Source organism: Mastomys coucha, unplaced genomic scaffold (genome assembly GCF_008632895.1).
Source record: "Mastomys coucha isolate ucsf_1 unplaced genomic scaffold, UCSF_Mcou_1 pScaffold22, whole genome shotgun sequence".
In the NCBI taxonomy this organism is placed as follows: Eukaryota; Metazoa; Chordata; class Mammalia; order Rodentia; family Muridae; genus Mastomys; species Mastomys coucha.
This window is the reverse complement of record NW_022196905.1, coordinates 81,650,015-81,671,138: the sequence shown is the minus strand read 5'-3', so window position 1 is coordinate 81,671,138 and position 21,124 is coordinate 81,650,015. Positions and strand designations below refer to the sequence as shown.

At 38.8% G+C, this 21,124-nt stretch overlaps 1 protein-coding gene across 3 annotated transcripts in view; it reads right to left on the bottom strand.

Annotated features, from left to right (window-relative positions):
• Positions 1 to 13,908, bottom strand: part of Npffr2 (neuropeptide FF receptor 2) — a 51,482-nt gene extending 37,574 nt beyond the window's left edge. Inside the window, exon 1 of one of the 3 annotated variants that reach the window (XM_031342979.1) lies at positions 13,754 to 13,908. The gene's annotated coding sequence lies outside the window, so the exon portion shown is untranslated. Of the gene's footprint in view, positions 1 to 13,391; positions 13,583 to 13,753 lie in introns of those variants that run through there. The other 2 variants (XM_031342978.1, XM_031342977.1) reach the window with 2 other exon arrangements.
• Between the last annotated feature and the right edge of the window lie 7,216 nt (positions 13,909 to 21,124).

The following is a 21,124-nucleotide window of genomic DNA, read 5'->3' as shown; positions in this document are numbered from 1 at the left end:
GTTGTCTCTCAGCCCCCTGGATATTCTCCCTACCTTTTCTTTTTTTATATATCATACGAACAAAGGAAGAAGGATAACTCAGGCTAAGAACTATTACCTTATTCAAATTTTTAAAACTACATTTGTAATTTCCTATTATGGCTAGCTCCTGATCTAAGAAAACACCTTAGTCACTTGTGACATTAAAGATGAATACCTTGGTTCCTCTCTTAAAATTAAAAATGCATTTTGTTCTTCTTCCAACAGAGTGAGAGCAAGCCAGGTTTTATTCATTATTTATAAGAATAGAAGACTGTCTTTGCAGAAAACCTGATTCAATTTTAGTTGAAAAATTTTTTCAATGATAGCATTTTTACATCAGTTGACCTTTAGTCTTGTCAGTGATAGAGAGAGCCCTCTGCTGGCCTATGAGAATGAGTCAAGATACTTTACGGTGTAGCAATCTTGTCATCCCCTGCAAAGCATAAAGGGACAGGAGAAGAAATATACTTTTTAAAAGTTTTAAACAAATGAACTAACTCTGTAATGGATATTTTAAATTTTTCCTGAATCTTCACCTATTTGTATACAGGGTGCAGGGCTACAATGGAGACAAAAACAATTACCCAGGACTTCAGCGGCTTTCAATACAGTAACACCACACACTGCCGAAATCTAGTTCTTTTAGCCTTATGCTCCTTCCCACAGAGCTTCCACAACCTTTAACTGGGAATTACATCCTACCCAATTATGCCTATAATAATCCTAAGTTACCCAAGGGTTCCAGATGCCTAAGCCACTGTCAGTCACGATGATGCCAAGAACATGGATCTACATATCCCACAGACACAAATCTCTTTTGCCAGGGAGCCACAAGGTACCATTTTTGTTTAATACATTAAGTGCATGTAACTCTACAACACTAAGACCAGACTATATGGTGTCCTCAGACATAATACTAATGATGTAAAATAAGATAAGCTACATGTTCAGTTAGCCATTTTCAGTTACTGAGATGTCAGGTCTCTGTGATTCATGTGACAAGCCACCCCACGGACATGTTGTTCTATTGATTTGGTCCTTGAATTCTGAAGTAATCAAGTTTAACTGCATAGTAGAGTAAATCTTTCTCAAACTGATAAACTCTAAATAGAAAACTCAAATAACACAAGTAAAATAATAAATAATCCAAAAGTTTGGTTTAAATTTTTGTCCTAAGCTTATTCACAGGCTGACAAGGAAGTATAATTAGAAAGTTTTTTAGCCACTACCACTTTAGAAACTGTTAAACCAGTAGATCTACAGCCAGAGGCCAGTGTACATAGATAAAAACATAAATTACACAAGTATTCCAGCCACAGCAATGTCCTAAGCTCTGACTACCCTAAGATTAATATATATATGTATATATGCATACATATATATATATGATTTTCCCCCACTGCTTTTATTTTATTTCTGCTTAGATTTATTTTTACTTTTGTTTATTTTATATGTGTGTGTGTGTGCCATGTATGTTTAGGTGACTGCAGATGCCAGAAGATGGCATCAAAAGAGAGTTAGAGTTACAGGCAATTGTGAGCCATCCTATATACATGCATGTATGTGTGTCTGTGTATGTGGTGTGTGTGTGTGTGTGTGTGTGTAAAGATGTATGGATCCCTGAATTTGGATTCCTGGAAGATCACCACACACTCAACCACTGAGCCATCTCTCCAGAACCTTACTACTTTGTAAGAACCTTTACTACTTCAGACCTACAAAAATTATAAAGCAGCAACTATCTATATGCTATTCTAATACAATCTCATAGCATTTTCCAAATACCATACTTCACCAAGTTTATATCTTCACAGTTGTAGTAGCAATTTCCAAAGACAATAAGTTATTGATATAAGGCTCCTGTGACCCTAAGTACTTCAGTTCCCCAGAGGATAAAGGCATTGGGATTTCTAGCATGTAATGTGAAATGACAGTGACCATGTTTTCCTACATCTCTGTGAAGTTTCTAGTCTTCTCCTGTCATTTAATAGGAATCTCTTAAGATATGCTTTAAGATAATGTACCTTATTTTCATTGTAGTGGGTTAAATTAACTCAGAGAGTTATCTTAACACATTGAAGATAGGGATGTGACCTTAATTATTAAGAGAATCTTTGAAAATGAGAATAAGGATCCAAAAGTAAAGTCATCTCATTTTTAGGGTAAGTCCTAATATAAGAACAGGGGACTTATGGGAAGGGTGAATGGAACTCAGATGCAGGCACAAGGGAAGACGGCCTGCATGGAAGCTGACGTTCTGCCAGCAAAGCCACAGAATGAGAGATGCACAGACAATGCATGGCATAAGAAGGATTCCCTCCAGTAGTTTCTGGGGCCACTACGGGCATGTCTATACCTTCTGATGAGATTATGAACTCCAGACTATGTAAAAATCATTCCAGCTTGCTTTTTAAAAAGCCTCTAGGTTTGTTATCCCAGTGCTAGGATGTGTTGTCAGCAAAACCACTTCAGCCTTCACTAAGCTCCTTGTCTGAGCCAATTATATTAATAGCAAATGGTGAATGTTTAATTCCACATTTTTTTTGTACTTATAAACTGACACCTATCAAAGGAAGGATATTTCTGCTTTGGATTTACAGTTTATGCTACTATTCAATTATAATTAATTGCATTTTGAAAGTCCTATTTAAGTATAATTTTCATGTAAAACACTGATTTATAAGTGTATGTATAATAAATTGCTCATATTCATGAATGATTGGCACTTCATATTCTCAGATTCCTCACCTACAGGTGCAACCAGGATCTAAATAAAATATTTTAAAAATAATTGCCTGCAAAGGACATGTAAAGACTTTTATTGGTGTCATTATTCCCTAGATAACATGGTGTAATAACTGTTTCCAAATTATTTACATTGTATTACATATAAGTAACCTACAGATGATGTAAAGTATGTGGGAAGATATTACTACATGTAATACACCATTTTATAGAAGAGATTTGAGCATATGTAGACTTTAGTATTTGCCGGTGTTTCAGAAAATCTCCTGTACATGCTGAGAAATGAATGTACAATCTCTTATTTCTTAAACACATACCTACTATAGTGCTCAATTTATATGTAAAAAATTGTGGGATAAGTGACAAAAGAAAATTATAAGAAAATTTATAAGAAAATTATAATGAAGTATAAATTTATTTAAAAGTTCATTTTTTTCCATTTTTCACTGAATGCTCATGGAGCATGGTTAACTCCAGTTAACTGAAAGCATTGTTGACTCCAGTTAACTGAAGCATGGGAGGCAAGAATCAAGATGGGGAACGAATATATTATGTAAGATCACGACACTCAGTTTTCAAGTTTGAAGGGCCTTTTCATAAACTTTTCTTGGGTTAGAGGCATGTGTCTACACTGGCTTGTATACAATCATGTGCCCACTTGCATGGGGCATCCAGAGCTCAATGCTGGGTATCCTCTGTCTCTGTATATTTAGGTCAGGGTCTCCCGCTGTAATCGGAGTTCTCTGATCACTAGACTAATTGGCCAGCAAGCCCCCAGGATCTGCCTGTCTCCCTCCCAGTGTTGAGATTCCAGGCACATGTTACTCTATCTGATGTTACATGGAGCCAGAGATGAAACTCAGGAACTTTTCCTGTATTACAAGCACTTTATAAAGTGAGCCATCTCCTTGGGCTCCTTTTATAAACTTTCAACAAAACAACCATCCTCAAAAAGTAAAAAAATCACATTGCACTATAATCTTATGACAATAAAAATTCTGCTCATACTGAGTGAATTGAAATACATGTGCTGTTTTTATGGGGATAGTAAATTAAAACTCCAACTCAGCCTTGAAATTGAGTTCAAACTACTTCATTTGATAAATGTACTTTGGGTCTTATAATCCAAATAATATTTTTAAGAGGACATACTCAGAGTCCCAGCACTTCTGTTTTGTAAAGTTTTATTCATTCTATCTGCTTATATATAAGATAAAGCAATTAAGGTATGCAACAGAGCACAGAAACCGTTGAGTACTAGGTTGAAAAGGTAGATTTCTGAAATATTTGAAGATAATAAATAACTGTTTTCAACATTAGAAACACACTCAACAGAGAACAAGTAACTAAGCCTCATAGAGCTGTTACCCATAATGCTTTGCTTAGAGGTCTTTTGGAGGTTAAACGCTTTCTTTGTTGCTATATCTGTTGCTAAAAATTCGCTTAGATTTCCTTTACAGGATTTTCAAACATTGTGAACTACAATAGCTGGCAATTTTCTGAAGCTAAAATACATCAAGTTGTGAAAGAAATTTGATCCATTATGTTGGTTCTTACCAAGTCACACAACAGAGAGACTGTATATTTTGTTCATAATGTATTGAATTTGGTAGAAGGATAAATTTTATGTTCCTTCTAGCTCTAAACATTTACAACAATGCTACCAAAACAACTAACTAACTCTTAGCATAAAAATCCTGCAAAAACAGGCATAAAGACAGAGGTTATTTTTTTCCCATTAAGGTCATATTAACGAAATATCATAAAGAAGTCTTGGTACTCACAACTTTTGATACGAGTCCCTCCTTCTAAACCACAACTTTCTCATTCAAGTGGTAATTTCTAGGTAGTTATAAGTAGTTAATGTATTTTTCTTACTTATTTTAAACACCTTATTCATTTTCAATTCTATTAGGTATGTTTCCCTCATGTGAAATAAGAATTGATATGGATGTCTATCTGTTGCAAATTGGCTCAATTAATACTTGTGACAACAGGAATAGTTAATTAAGCACATTTTAACTTAATAGCAATGACATAAATGTCATTTTGTGCTCATACATAATAAGTATTCATTGAACTATTTCATCCCTGCCATAAGTTACACTTATTATTTCTGGGCTCAGATATGCCCAATGTTATCTAAGCAGCCAAATTAGAATCCTGGTATGCCAGTATAGGTCACCATTCTTTGACAATCCTTTAGCAACTGTTTTTACTCAGGCCCTACTCAAACTCAAATTTTTCTTTTCATGGTGCTTTTGTGAATAGGAGACAACAATATTATTAGATTTAAAAATAACATAAAAATATGGCAAAGACAAAGCAATTAGATTCATCCTGCTCCTTTTGCCATGCCTGTCAGATATGTACAGGGATGATGTTAGTTGTTCCTGTTCATGTAATTCCCAGGTCTTTGAATTTTACCTGGAAGTATTAATGTGCCTTAAATCTGCTTGTTATCATTTTTGACCCACCTCTAAGTCTGGGGATTATTGGCATGCATAAGCATACTCATTTGTATCAATTTTTTAAATTAATTACATGGAAGGTCAATGATTTTGAGGTTTTTTTCATACCAAAACTCATACATTTGATTATTGATAAAGTGACAGCTGCTTTACTAATATTTTAAAGCTTTTTTATTCACATTATTGAATTGGTATGGTTAGATAATTCTTATTTTCACTAATAATAATTGACATTCAGCTGGGCAGTGGTGGCACACGCCTTTAATCCCAGCACTTGGGAGGCAGAGGCAGGTGTATTTCTGAGTTCGAGGCCAGCCTGGTCTACAGAGTGAGTTCCAGAACAGCCGGGGCTACACAGAAAAATCCTGTCTCAAAAAAAAAAAAAAAAAAAAAAAGGCATTCATCATCCTGTGCGTTTGCCCTGTGTGGCATCCAAGCCTTTCTTCTAAACGTTTTATGTGTATTAATTTCTTCTGTTGTCAATCTCTGAAAGCATTATTATTTACATGTTACAGAAACCAAGAAGGGATAAATAATTACTGAAAGTTATAACATGGTATAAGATCATCCAAGGATTTTCTATTCATGGCAGGCAGGATAACGGCCTTCAACAATGAGATGCAACACATCACATAAAGGCACCACACAGGAGGTGCCCTTCCCTTAACTAATTGCTTTCATTATCGTGTTAGAAATAATATTTTATGGAGCATGTATGTCATATCAATTGTAATCATTCAGTGCAAGTTTTCATTCCACAGGGTCATACCGACTAACTTCAATATGGTCCATATGTTCCATACTGTCTCTTGGCCAGAGTAGACTTCCTAAGAGATTTCCCAACACCATAGTAGTAATACCTTGTTTTAATTTAAATGGTTGGATGCTTCCCCCATTTTTCATATTGGTCATTTGATTATCAAAAAACTAAATAACAAAAATATAAATAGCATATCCTAAAACTTATAAATTAGCAAGACTCTTTAAAATCAACCTTTGACCAAATAAAATATCAAAAAGAAAACCATGAAATTATTTAAAGCAAAGCAATAAAAACAAGGACGTTAAAGCTAAAGAAAATATGCAATATTTCTCAAACAACATGTATAGTTTTAGGCTTACAAATATTATTTTGAAATAAAAGAGCTTAATATTAAATTGAATACATTTGAAACTTACCAGTAAATTTTAAAAGTTATAAGACAGAACTGAAGCTAACAATCCACACACAGACACTTCTAGACGAATATCTACTTAAGTAACTAAAAAGGTGGACAGCTATGTAAATATATATGTGTTAATATACCCATACACACATGCTTGAGTTAACCACTCTAGGGTCTGAAGACTCCAAAAAAAATCTAGGAAACTACATATCCAATAAAAGTACAAAGTTCAAATTAATCAACACTAAAATCCCCAAATCAAATTAAAACTGGGTGTACTAATCATGAAAATAGTTTGAATGTATATAGCAAGTTATCGAAAATATAGAAAATAAGTAAATGTCTACAACATTATCAGAATAAATATAGGCAATACGCATAAGAACAAAAACTTATCAGAGGAGATAAGTAACAGTAGAAATGAAGATTGTAGTTGTTAAAAAAGACATGAGAGTAAGTACAAACATGGGAAGGTCTGTGATTCAAATAATGGAACAACTACAAACCAAGTCTTAACACTGATGGTTATAGGAACGTCAGTTGCCTTACAGCCTTCTGGCAAGCATGTTTGCTTGGTATTACTTTGGAAGCATTATGACAACATATTGAAATCTGGAAGTAATTTTTGTTTTTCAGATTTCATATACATATATACTTTACATATGCTATATATACGCTTGTTAAGTGACTAACCCAAATCAAAATCTTTCAAAGTAAGTAGTTATCAAGCAGAGGATAGGTAAATGTATTGTGCTTTACTATTCATATTATAGCTATACTGATCTGAACACCATCTAAAGCAGATGACACCAAGGCCTTTTAGAAGTTGGTGATGAGAAGGAAGCAAGATTCTTCTTTGAATACTATCCATACATTGGCACTAACATGCGCAGGAGTAGTCATACATGTATGAGTAGCTCTCAGAGCAGGGAAAGATACAAAATAATAGAGCCCTGTTGCTAATATGCATTCTCTGTGACATGGAAACAGAAAGATGAAGAAGTGAGTAGTGAAAAGAAAGAAAATTAATAAATTAAAAATAACAGGCTGGCAGTGAGTAAAGGTACTTGCTGCCAAATCCAACAACCTGAGTTTGAACCTGGGTACCCACATGGTGGAAGTTAGCACCAGCTCCCACAAATTGTACCTGACCTCCATATGTGTGCCATGGCATGCATGTTTGTACATGAATGCACACAAAATAACTATACATCTACACACACAATAAGTAGATATAATTTAAAGTTATTTTTCAAGTAACATGTTATAACTTGGTTTAAGCACTTGTACAAAATTCATATATATTTCAACATGTGACACTATTAAAGATAAAAATTCCAACTGATGAAAATAATAGAATCGACAGATTTAGCATTATTAAAAGTGACTGTGGTAGCCATTTATATCTAATTCTTCCTAGAGCTCAGACAGTCTTTTCTCATTCACCATACACAGACACGACACAACATGCAATAACAGAGCATGGTTAGCAATAAACAAACACTTCCTCCACAATGGAAAGAACAAATACAAACTGGACTTTTAATTGGGGTAGCATTGATAGTAAGGAGTGGGGAGCAGAAAGAAAGGATGCAAACAGACTCAAACTTAGAATCAGGTCTGGATGTGGAAGGGCAGAGGTGGCTGATGGGATTGGAGTGCCTTGCTTTCCAGTGGCTTTTTGCTGAGTTGCTATTTTGTGTCAGAATCCTCTAAGCACTGAGGCAGGGAGCAGATAACATGGAAGTGTACAGCCCCATCTCTTTGGAGTCTCACTTGGGAGAGGAAGACCAAAAACAAGTCAACACATTTTGGAGGCAGTTTCAATGATCTTTTACCAGCATATAATACTGTGATAACCTGGGGCATGGGGCAAATGCCAGAATTCATTAAGAGACTCTTGCCTCGGGGCTAGATTTCCAGGCTGGGAACACAGTAAGTGTGGGGCCTGTGTGTCTCTCTCCTGCTGCCGATGACTGAGGCTCTCTGCTGCTGAGGGCCTGGGGCTGCAGGCGCGTTAGTTAAAAAGGAGGCAATGTATAAATGAGATTTTATTATAGGAAAAAGAAAATAGGCCAGTCATGTAGAGAACAAAAAGAGGAGGAAGAAGAGAAGAGAAGAGGAGAGTGAGAGAGAAAGGAAAGAAAGGAAGTAAGAGAGGAAGAAGGCAAGAGAAGGGAACAAAGAGCAGGAAAGAGAGGAAGAAGGCAAGAGAGGAAAGAGGGCAAGAGAGGAAGAAAGGAAGCAACAGAGGACAAAGAGTAAGAGAGGGAGGAGGGGCAAACTGCCCTTTATATTGTATGAGGTGTGGCCATCTGTGGGGCAGGCCATGCCTGGCTGTGGTTAGTGACTGGGGGTAGGGTCCAGCTAGAATGCTGGGAGCTTGGGGCATTGTCTACCTGATAGAGCACACATCTCCTGTGGGGGCAGCTATGAGAGGTTGTGACTGAAACAGGAGCCAAAGACTCAGGAGTTGTAGTTGAACTCCTTCCGCCCCCCGCAGGTAGAAACTGCCCACTAGGGCTCCAGGGTTCGAGGCCTATTACTCGACTACGCCCAAGTTGCCCGAACAGACCACTGCCCTACAAGTAAGTGCAAAATCTGTAAGTAGGAATGGCCTTGGTTGACTGAGGATGAGAGGTACCACAAAGAGGTAGCTAAGGATGGGTCCTGAGCTTTGCAGGCCTTTGAGTGCTACAGGACTATCAGCCAGCAATGATTCTGTACAATATTGCAAACTGGAAGAAGTTACTAAAATCTCCATAGGCAAACTTACCAAGGGAAACAAGCTCAGGGTGCCTGATTGAACCCAGGCCCCTGAGTTTCTTCAGTACTTGGGTCAAGCCCAGGGCTGCCACTGTACAAGGAAGCAGGGACCACTGTGTAGGTCAGAAAATATTTAAGGAAGCTTTTCTACTTGAGAAAACTTAACTTTAGGGCATAAAGGAAGAACTGATAAAATGAAGAGGCAGCCCAGAGATAAAATTCCCCTGTAGACCTGTGGTACACAGGTTCCAGATAAAACTCCTGTTTTATGTAAGTGGCAAGACCACAAGGGAAAGGCTGAGGGAGCTGCCCATTATTGGTAACCTACTTGATTTACAAGGAGTTCTTACTAGAAAGAGCTCAAATCTACTCTAGTGCTGATGTGCACTAACTACACAAAAGTAAGATAGAAAGGGAAAGGCAGAGAAGCGTTAAATGAAGTAAAAATTTCAGTTAAAAAAATGTCTCTACTTTAAGGGAAATTTTAAGTGAAAATTTTCTGAAAAATTCTGAGTGTTTTGGGCACATGTTTACTTGTCTACAATTAACAAGGTGATTGAGAGCAGTCTCTGAATAAATAATCGGTTAAAAGTCGCTCCCACCCCCTCCCACCCCCAGGACACAAGAATTACAAGGTCATGAGCAAATTTGAGCAATGAAAGTTTTCCTCATTGAATTTTGGTTCTCCGGGGTAAACTCTAATATAGACAACTATTGGATTTTTCTGGCTTTCTGGTAAGGCTAAATTACAGAAATGTTCATCTTGGTTTTTAGCTTTCCTCTAAATAAACATCCCTTTGCCTATGTTAGAGGGAAAATTCCTTATACCAATTAAATTTGTAGAGCTTACTTGAGCAAAACAAAACAATTCATGAGTCAGGTACCTTCTAGAACAAGAGCCCTTGAGACAGTTCCAGCCAAAGGCATCAGACAACATTTATAAGAAAACAGAAGTCAGTTATACAGAAAATCACTTCATTGGCTACAGCCTCGTCAATCAACCAGCTAACTGATTATAGCTAACCTAGTTGTTTAGCACATACTCACCTGGCAGAGGACTTTCTACAATCAACAAAGCCTAGTTACTATGATAATTGTATAATTGTATGCTTTAGTCTGTTGGGGGCTGTTATGTGTGCCCAATTCAAACCTAAGACTTTCCGTAAAATATCACTATCAGACCCTGTGTAAGCGTCTTCTGTGGATGACTATGAATTGTCAGTGTGAACTGGAACTGTTATTTTTCCAATGTCAGAAAATCGTGGATGTACATATACACTCAGTCCTGACTTTCAGCCTACTTTATCCTAGTGTGAGCCAAGTGTGTGCAAAGGCTGTGTACAAAGGACTCTTTTGTTAACAAGAACACGATCAGGACAATTTACTTTCTTTTTTTCCTTAGTGTTTTCACTTGGAAATGCCTGTCTGACACATACAGAGATCAGTGCTTGAATTATAAACCCTAAGCTGCCATAAGCTCTTCAGTGTAGAATTTAAACAGGACTGGAAGATATCATGACTTTTCATTAATCCTGGTCCCTACACCAGGAACTGTTTACTTTGGGCAATCTTCGAAACCTTAGTCCAACAAATTAAGAAGAATTGTGTCATTTACAGTCTCTAAAGTCATAAAGCTGAAATGGGATCATAGACAGGGAGTTAGTTATTCCCTATAAGTGACTAGTACTACTTTATTTGACTTTGGGCAATTGCTAGTGTCTTCTGACTCTCTGAGAGATTACTAACAGCTATAAACACATGGGTCTGTTTGGTTAATCCTCTGAAGATCTAAAAACAGAGCAATTTGAGTGCTAGATGGGAGAAAGGAGTCTTCATTCAAATGGAAAGTACTTTAGTCCCCAGATGCTGGGGAGCAGTCCTGATACAAAGCAGGTGTGCAGTGAGGCCCTTCTATAGCCCAGGGAGAAAATAAGTGAGTAAATGCCTTGATAATATTTAGAAATTTAAAAAAAAAAATCTTTGGGCTTTTTTTGTTTGTTTTTGTTTTTGTTTTTTTTTAAGACTGTTGGTACAATTTTTTTTTCCAGTTGTGGGTTTATGTGGTTTAGACTGTGTTGTCATTACTGATAGCTATTATTGATCCTATCTGATTTGCTAAGAGGGAAAGAAGTTGAACTTGATATGAGAAACTGACTTAAGATATGTTTTCTCAGTTTCATGCATTGGTGAAATACATTTAATATTTGTGCTATCCAGACCCACTGTGGCTTTTATTTGTCGGAGGTTGGGGAGGAACTCCTGGGCAAGGTGATAATAAATACACACTCAACACAAAGAGGTTCTAGTTTGCTCTTTTTTGGGACCCAGTGCACACTCTAGTAGCTAGTGACTGTCCTGGTCATGAGCCCCCAGTACCTGTAGGAACACCTCCCATTTTGCCAGAGGCTGAGATCTCCTCAGATTTGTCAGAGATTGGCTCTCAGGAAAAGACCACAATGCATGTGACTTGCAGCAGAGGCTGCATCCAGCATAGCCAGATAGATCACCCCATTAGATCTTCCCAACAGACAATTCTATAAAGTAACTAATGACTTTCAGGACCTCCCTAAGGGCATTGACTCTTCAGTGGCAAGGCAAGGTCCGAGGAGCCCTCTAATTCTGTATTCTCTGCCTTTCTCCCATGGAAAATCAAGGATTTCTAAATCCTAAAATGGTTGAGGTGGTCTTATTCTAACCTCCTCGTGTGTTTAAACAGCATTAGAGACAGCAACTTACTTGCTTGAGGCAGAAAGCTAATGTGGGGCAGGGCTGAGGCAGTGTATGAGACTGAAGTGAGAACACTTGTCTCTACCTTTGGAAGTGTGTGCTTCGGGCTCTACAAACCACATGAAGTGACCCCTGCAAGCCATGGCAAGGGTTAAGGGGTTTCTTGAGTCCTTAACATTCAGTTTCAGGGAAGCTGGAAAAAAATTCTCTCAAGAGCCATTTTGTATCCCACAATGCTAGAGTTTAAAAAGCAAACACAAATAGAAAAGAAAAAAAAGCAACAGTTGTTACTATCAAATTAATAGTAAGCATGGAATTGTCCAGAGGATAATTTGTCAAATTACTAATACTATATACAAGGATAAAGAACATGAAATCCTTGTTTGATGTTTTCAAACGTACATGACAGTGTTCAGCCAAAAAATCAATTCCACCTCTCATTAAAGGAGCATGCTACAAAATACATAATTGATGGTTTCTGAGGTTTATAGAAATTACGTTCTTAGTCTATGTCTGAAATACAGCTGGTAATCCTTATTTCGATGCAGAGGCATTTGCAAGCTTGCCTCCCCAACCCCACCCCAGAATCCAAGTTCAATAACAACTGCAGAAAATGCAGTAAGGTCTCAAGGCACAAACCACTTCCTGGCTTAGAGCGAATTTGTCTCCGGTGAATTTGTTTCTGTATACTCTACGAATTTCAGGTTAATAATGCCTAAGTTTTAACATTAACATGTGCCTTTAAAGATAATGGAGTGAGCAGCCATGTCAACAGTTAATTAAACCAGGCATCTGCAACAGTTCTTAGGAGGAAAACCTGAAGTTTGCATGCTGTGGCCACTCAGCTGCGCTGTTGATAAATTTATCTTTGAGCACTCTGTGGAAATGTTGCAGATTCAGCTGTAACTTATAGATGTTACTAGTTTTACCCAACTTACTTTCAGTTGGAATTCTAACAAGAAACAAAAAAAAAATATCCTTCACAGCTTATAACACATTGATTTGTTCATCCTTTCTCCTCGTGTCAGTTGAAAATGACTTAGATATGTTCTGGAAAGAGAATGTAGATACTTGGCTCAAAGAAATTTGAATATCTTGATTTAAAAGAAGCCCTTTCGTTGTTCATGTTATATTTAATATTGTTTAAAATGAATGTTTGAAATATCGCCATCCTGGCTGGAGAGAAATGGGAGTAAATATATTTTTGTGCCTTGGTTCTAATTACAGGAGAATATTTTCCTCCTCTTCACTACCAGACCCCTCAGTGTCCCAGGACTGCACCGGCACTGCTTGCTGCTCTGACACAAAAGAAATCTCATCTTTCTATGTCTTCACTTAGCCCTGGGTGTTGTCCTGCACGCATTATAACCTTCCTGGCTAACCCAGCCACACAAACCAAGACTGGTCCATAAAGGCCATTGCTAAGCGTCATCCTGGTGAAGCAAAGGAACTTTTTAGGACACTTTTATTAACATCTCCAAGGAGATCCACTTACCTTCCTAAGGAGATTCAACAAGTTTGCCAGTGTTCACCTGGAGATGGGTTGGGAGGGAGGGTCTTCGAGGGTGAGAAAGAACCGCCATCCCAGCCAGGCCCCTTCTCTCTGACTAACGCAGACGCCCAGGGGGGAGGGGCGGAGCAGCGCAGGGAAGCCCCCAGGGTAAACTTTGGCCCGGGACCAGACCTAAGCTTCCTGGAACAGCATCCAGAGAGCTCAGAGAGCCTAAAGGCTCTAAGAAAAGGCCAAGAGTAAAACGAAGAATCCAAGCTACTGTGTGTCACCAAGGCTTGCGGTGACTCTGGGAAGGGAAATCCCACCCATGCCAAGAACCCAGGCAGTCTCCCCCGTGCCCTCACCTGTTCCTGGGCAAGGGCAGCGTCCCAGCCCTGTTGAAAGCAGAAGCAGAGCAGAGACTGAGCAACAGGTTCTGTCTGGGTCGCGGGCTGTGCTCTACCAGGTGGCCTAGGTGCGACTGGCTAGCTACTTCCCCCTCCAGCTCTGCTGGCGCGGCGGGCTCTGCACTCTCGGCTCTTGCTCAGGGCTTCACTCACAGGTCTGCACTTGCAGGACTGCACCAGCCAGCTGCTGATTAGTCACAGAGCAGCTACTCACAGTCGGTGAAGGGGCTGCTGGGGGCTGGGTAGCTTGTGAATTCAGAATCCCTGCGCCTCCTGGGATGGCTTGGCTCAAAATCCTTGTTTAAACCTCTAGGTGTCTGTTTCCTTCTGCTGCAAAAGAGAAATGGTGATAATCTTAGTAGGGTCTTTAAGAACTAAACGGGTAGCCACACTTAAGTATGCCAGAATGGTTGTGGTACACATTAAACATTCGTTAATTTTTGTAAGTCCTGATAACAGTGAGAATTCCATTTTAGATTACAAATTAATCCTCACCTCCACGGCTCTCTTGGTCCTTGCAATGGCCCCTAAGTTTGATACACCTCTCTGAGATTCTGGAAGTGTGATTTCTCACAGCTACCAATGGACAGAGACCAGGAGAGTCCTGCGGTGACTCTAACACAATTTCAGCAAAGTTGGAAATGGCTAAGAGAAGTCACGCTTAAAATAGGATGTATTAATTTAGGGATCCACAGGGTGAGTGAAAAAGTTAAAGACTCTTTAAAAGAGTAACAGGGATAGGATCTAGGATGCGAGTCTGCGTCAGGGTACATCAGGGTATGTCAGGCTATGATACTAACAGCTATGAGAAGCCATAGGGAATTCTCCATCCACATAGCTCCAAGTCTTTTGTGCAAGATCACCACGGGGTGACATTTAAATCACACTTCTAGAGGCTACCTGTAATGGAATTCTTGGTTGGGAAGTAACAACCCCCTCCTCCTGTGTGTGTGTGTGTGTGTGTGTGTGTGTGTGTGGTGTTTACATTTCAATTGTGAGTAAATGGAGGATCCAGTTAGGAATAAGTCTTTTAAGACTCTACAAGTTCAAGATCAGGGTCTGAGAGAATTTAAAAGCCATTGGAGGAACCAGCAGCTATACCAGGACTAAAAGGCAGATCAGATAGCTGAGAGGAGCCAGGTCTTTGAAGAGTTAGCTGAGAAAGAAGAATGAAACTGAGAGAAATGATCTTTCAGTCTGAGAATGTTGAGATGTAAAAGCTGATAAACTGGAGGGAAAGGTGGGCCATTCCACACAAAGCCCTCTACCTCGAAAAACTAAAGGTCCCCAAAGTGAACCACCCCAGCAGCCAAGCTCTGATAAGTCTGTGGATAACGACTAGCTTCCAGGAATTTTATATCAAACTGTAAAAACTGTACACTGTATGTAATAATCAGATCAGCGGGGAATCGGCTTGTGCATTTTATAAAGCAATGCAGTGTAAGATGTAACCCAGAAGGCCCCGCTGGGAACCATAGAGCACGTCCATGAAGCAGACAGGCCTGCGACATCAGCATCACTGGCTGTGTCCTTCCTATGCACCCACTGGCCACTTTAACCACTTTGCCATCCCCAGGGATTCCAGCTTTGCTTCTAGCCTCTGCCCTTCCCCCTCCGCTCCTACTGCTGTCAAATGAATGATTCATCCTAGCTTTTGGAGGGGCTCATTCCCTCCCACTTAAAAATCTATACCAATTCCTTCAAGCCCTAAATGTGATCCCCACATCACCCCTCCCCAGGAGCAGCGCAATCTGTTCTGTGGTTCATAGGGTCCTTACCTCTCACTCCCTCATCAGCCTGCTCTGGCCAAGTTCTTGAACTTCTAAGGCACGATCCTGTGGGGATGGTCACTTGGCTCATTGTTGATCAATGTGATGGGCATTTTTCACTTCAGCTTTCTTAGCCAGCTTGATTTTCCAGAGTTTTTACTCTTGGCATGAGTTTTACAATATTCCCCTGTTCTGCCTGACTGTTTACTCTGAATCTCTGGCAACTCCATTTCTCTCCTTTGGAGTTTTCGTTGTTTCCTTCACAACTGTGTCATATAAAAGCTCCTTGGCAGCCAGTAGCCAGGCTTGCTTCTCTCTCTCCTAATTCTGTACTAACTTTCTGCACATCCTCATCATATCACGAGCTTCCAGTAGCAAATGAAAGCACACGCAGATCTCACCATCATACCTCTCTGTAAAGAACACCTACTCTGCACAAGGGACTCTTTCTTGACATAGCCAATGTCTAACTCAACGTCACCCCAGACTCAGTACATGTAAACACCAGATTGCAGACTTCACAAAGCTCATTTATCAGCTCTTTCATGACATTACTATCTGCCCTGCTCAGTGCTAGGTTAATTATGGTAAGACCTAAGCCACCAAACGAGAGCATAATGTAGGCTCTATAATGGGCACTAACAATGGTAAAGAAGCAGGACAAGGGAGGCCTCAGTTGTTGACAACTTCTCTGGTTCTGCCTGGACCTTACACTTTTAGGGGGACGGGAAGCCCAGTGTTTAAAAATGTTGCCCATGTCTATTTAACAAAGACATTTTAATCAATAAGGACCGGTAAGCCATCAGAGTATAATGGAGCTGAAAATTTTGCATTGCTTGATTTCTCTTCCATTGTGTCACCACAGCACATTAATCGCCTGCCTATGGTAGAACTGGTATAAATAAATCCACTGTGCTGCCAGTCACACAATTACATATAGCACAGGATATTGGCAAAATGAACACTTATGTTCCTGGTTTATGTCTTAACTATCATATCATATTGCTTGTTAATTAGAGTTTATTCCTTCTACTTATTAAAAGGTCTAGTGTAAAACTCCCCAATGCTACAATGACAGTAGCCTCATTTATCTCAGGCTTACGTGCTCTCTTGATTGGGTCAAAGTACATGTCACAGACTGACCTATACTCTTTAAATTGATTTCTGTGCACTCTAAGGTATTCCCGCAATGTTGAAATTACCTAGCAATGCTGTTTTCTAAATCTGTTTAAATGACACACATCTATCTATATTCCTCATATAAGTGGAAAGTCAGTGAAGTTTGGTACAAATGCAAAATGGGTTATTAATAGATATTAAAATAGGAATGTTATAAATTTCCTGAAGCATTTGTCTATATTACATTTTAAGGTTTCTTATATTACAGCGATGGTACTTAAATTTGGGGAACATTACCTAAGTTACATAAGATAAGGAGAAGAGAAGAAGATTGTAAACCACACAGGGATACTTTGACAGATGGAGGAAAGGGCAATGGAAGGAAGAGGAGAGAGAACCATAACCATAGTTGCGGTCATTTCTCATCCATGTTGTTGTTCTTAACTCAAGTTTGAGGATTGTTTTTAAGGGAAAAATAAGATTAATTTTTAAAAGATTTTAGAGAAGTCAAATAATGAATATGTTAAGAAAAACATGTAGGCCAACTACATAGATAAATAATATAGCAAAATAATATCATAGTGAAAGCAGAGGAATGAGTATTGCCAAACCAATAAAATACAGATTAATATATGATTTAAGTATCATTTTCCTATTTATATTACCAAAAAATATCCATTTTCAGTTGATAAAGAAAATAGCATTATCCCTTTAAAAATAACACTTTTAAAAAATACCCAGTATAGAACAAATTTCAATTTTGTTAGGTTTTCAATAAGCTCACTCTTAGAAATATACTCACTGGACACTGCTACATCACAAATACTAAAAGAAGGAATTATTTATTAGTTTTAACTAAACAGTGAAAAAGTAGGAGACATCTGGTATCTGAACACAATGAAATTTATATGGCCATGAAAAGTATTAACTATAATGGCAATAGCAACAACGAGAAAGAACATAGAATAACATTAGGTGAAGCATATATGTTAATTGGGATAAGTTGTGATTATATGCAAAGTAACAAATTCTTAGGATAATATTTAGATGGAGATTTGGAAAAGCCTGTACATTTTGTTGTGGTTATAAATGAATAAATTTCTTGTTGGTTAGAAATGAATACATTTCTTCTAGTTTATAAATAATAATTATTATTATTCTAACGTCCACTCATTCTTACCTGTTTTTATTTTTTACTTTCATGAGCTTCAGTTTTTCAAGTGTAACAAAGAATTCAGTTCATGTTTTACTACTTGACAGCACCGGAAGCTCACTCCCTGTTTGGCAAATCATCCTCTTCCATTTTTCCATCCACCAATTTGCAGTCTCTCTGTGTGTGAATGCTAGTGATGTTCATTGCCGCTGAGACAGGATTTGATGGGACAGAGTGGTAGCCATGGACTACAAGACTCATCCTCTATTCTTCAGTAGAATTTTCCCCCTTTAAATCCTTCAGTTATGTTGAGGCAGGGTCTTGGGGTCAAACTCTCAAGTCTAAGCTGGCCTTGAATTCAAGATCCTCCTGCCTCTGAATCCTGAGTGTTAGGATCTGGGGGATGTACAGCTATGCTCAGCACTTCAAATGCTTTGAAAGAAAGCATGGAGTTTGGTTTGTAAGACCAAACTTTACAATCATTACCTTCATTTACCTTCATTTAACCCTGTCTATTAGGACTCTACAGAGTCCACATCCAAAAGTTGAGATAAGAACAGAAATATTACTTCCAAAACGAACAAGGAAAAGGTATTTCAGTTGTTGTTTTTGTTACTCAGATAATAAGGAACATTTGGGCATATCAGACAGTAGGTGATGTAATTTAGCCAAAAGATATGCTGTGGGAAAATATGGAGCTAGGGAACAGTGAGGTCCTACTGTGGAACTGTGGAAACAGTTCTTTGCTCAGCTTGGCAAAAGCAGCAACTGTGTAAGACAGAAGATTTATTTAGGATTTGAAGACTTATTACCACTAGGAAACTATGTAGCATAACACATGTACAACTGTGTTCACATCAGCATCGAGAGGAGCTTTGGCAGTTCCTTGTCATGAACTCTCAGTGCATTGAATGATAAGCTTACAACAACTACTACCCTAGGGGAACTAAGCTGGTCTGGTAGACATAAATGACTACACAGGTGAGTCTTGTGCCTCATTCCCTAAAAGCTGTGCATGGAACGTAGCTGAATGAAACAAATCCATATTCTCACTGGGCAAAGGCAGAGGTTCTGAGTACCTAGGTGAGGATAAGCCTTCTAAGAGTCACACAGCCAGAGGACTTTGCCAGAGGGATGATGTTCTCCTCTAACAGGCCACCAGAGGTTGGTCTTAGCTTAAAGTAGCAGAACTAATCCTCATTGCCTGGAAGACAGATATTTCTTCCTTTATCTCAAAATGCAAGATAGTTTCATAGCTGGAAGCAGGAAAGTGAGAAAAACACATTGAACACAAGGCTTAGATTTATTTAAACAAAACTAGACTGCGGTGTTATGAACACTCGCTGGCCAGGCTTTGTCGCTCCAGCCTCTACAATTATGAAGGATTTTCTACCAGTCCTAGACCAGAGGGCAGTTATTGTCTTGTCCATCAGTTACTGTATAAGCATGTCACTGTGCTGTTGTCCATCAGGTACTGTATACGCATGTCACTGTGCTATTGTCCATCAGTTACTGTATAAGCATGTCACTGTGCTGTTGTCCATCAGTTACTGTATAAGCATGTCACTGTGCTGTTGTCCATCAGTTACTGTATAAGCATGTCACTGTGCTATTGTCCATCAGTTACTGTATAAGCATGTCACTGTGCTATTGAGCGGATGCCCTAGTGACTTCACTTTACTAGAATGGGGAATCACAAGAATTTGTCAAGCTTCCTAGCACATACTTTTCTTAAAATAGAAGTAATATTTATTACATTGGGAAAAATGTAAATGGTGCTTTTGAAAATTATTACTAATTATTAATTTGGCAGTTTCTTTTCTGAGCTATGTTAAGCTCCTTATAATCATTTCCCCCATTCAATCTTAATAAAAGCCCTAAAATGGAGTCTTTTAAAACCTCCTATTACATTATTTTTTACAGATGAAAAACTATGGCTTGTAGTAATGATTCTCAAAATTTTAAGGCAATTTTAGTGCAAGATTTCTCAGGTTTCTGTGGTATGTGGACAGCCTTTGTCTTTTATAAACTCAAAAGTAACACAAACCACTGTTTTATGGATCATATTTTGAGTAACAAGGTCTTTTAGAAGCTGGTCATTGCCTAAAGCCACACAGCTTCGTTCCCTCAGATCTGCTTGCACCCTAATCCTTTGTGATGGTCCATTATGCCTACCTAGCTCTACATAGAACAAAAGAACTTAGCCACATAGGTAGGAGGAAGAAGGGGTAACTTAGTTAGTTAAGGCTTTGTGGATATGTGGGGAACTAAACCTAAGGTCATGTTAAGTTTCTGAAGTGATTTGTTATCAGCACACTCCAATCTGGGATTTGATTTTTTCCTGTATTTCTTTAAAGGAATTATTCATTTCCTTTTTAAAGGCCTTAATCATCTTTATAAGATTGGATTTAACATTAGTTTCTTGTGCTTTGGTTGTGTTAGGATATCCAGGGCTTGCTGTATAAGGTAACTGTGCTCTGAGGGTGTCACATTGCCCTGGATATTGTGTTTTGGTTTTTTTTTTTTTTTTTTTTTTTTTTTTTTTTTTTTTTTTTTTTTTTTTGGTTTTGTTTGTTTTGTTTTGTTTTGGTTTTATTTTTGAGCTATCTGGATGGCTTTGGTTCCTGGATGTTCCTGTTGTTGTAGGTATTGGGAGGGGGTGGGGTAAGTTCGATGGTCCTGGTATGGCAGGCCTCTGATGGGCTTCCTTGGGCTGTGTGGTTCCAGATCAGCAGGTCTGTATTGTTCAGGATCTGCAGGTCCGATGAAGATGGTCAGAGAGGTGGTGAGAGAATGGAAGTCCTCTGAGGATAGTGAACTGTTCAGGGCAACTTGGGGTGCCCCAAAAGATTCAGCAAGCAGGGGAGATGAGGGGGTGAGGGAAGCTAACCTGTATGGTTCAGGCTCTGCAGGTCTGACGAAGGTGGGTGGAGCATTAAGGGTGGGGGCAATGTAGGTCTAGCAAGGATAGCAGGCTGATCAGGACAACTTATCATGCCCAAAGGATTCAGTGAGCAGGGATGATGGGTGGCGGAAAGGAAGCTAAACTATATGGGTCAGGAGTCACAGGCCTGATAAAGGTGGATGGAAAGGTAGGGAGAGAATTGGGAATCTTATCTAAACTAGTATATAAAATTCTAAGAAAAGAGCCAATTGGGGAGTGTCAGAAAGTAGAGTCAACTGAATATCGAAGTGGTTGCAGGCAAGTACATCTCATTCACATGTGCCAGGCAACTCATACCAAGCACAGAGAGACGTCTAGAACATTTGCTTCTGGACTTTGAGTTC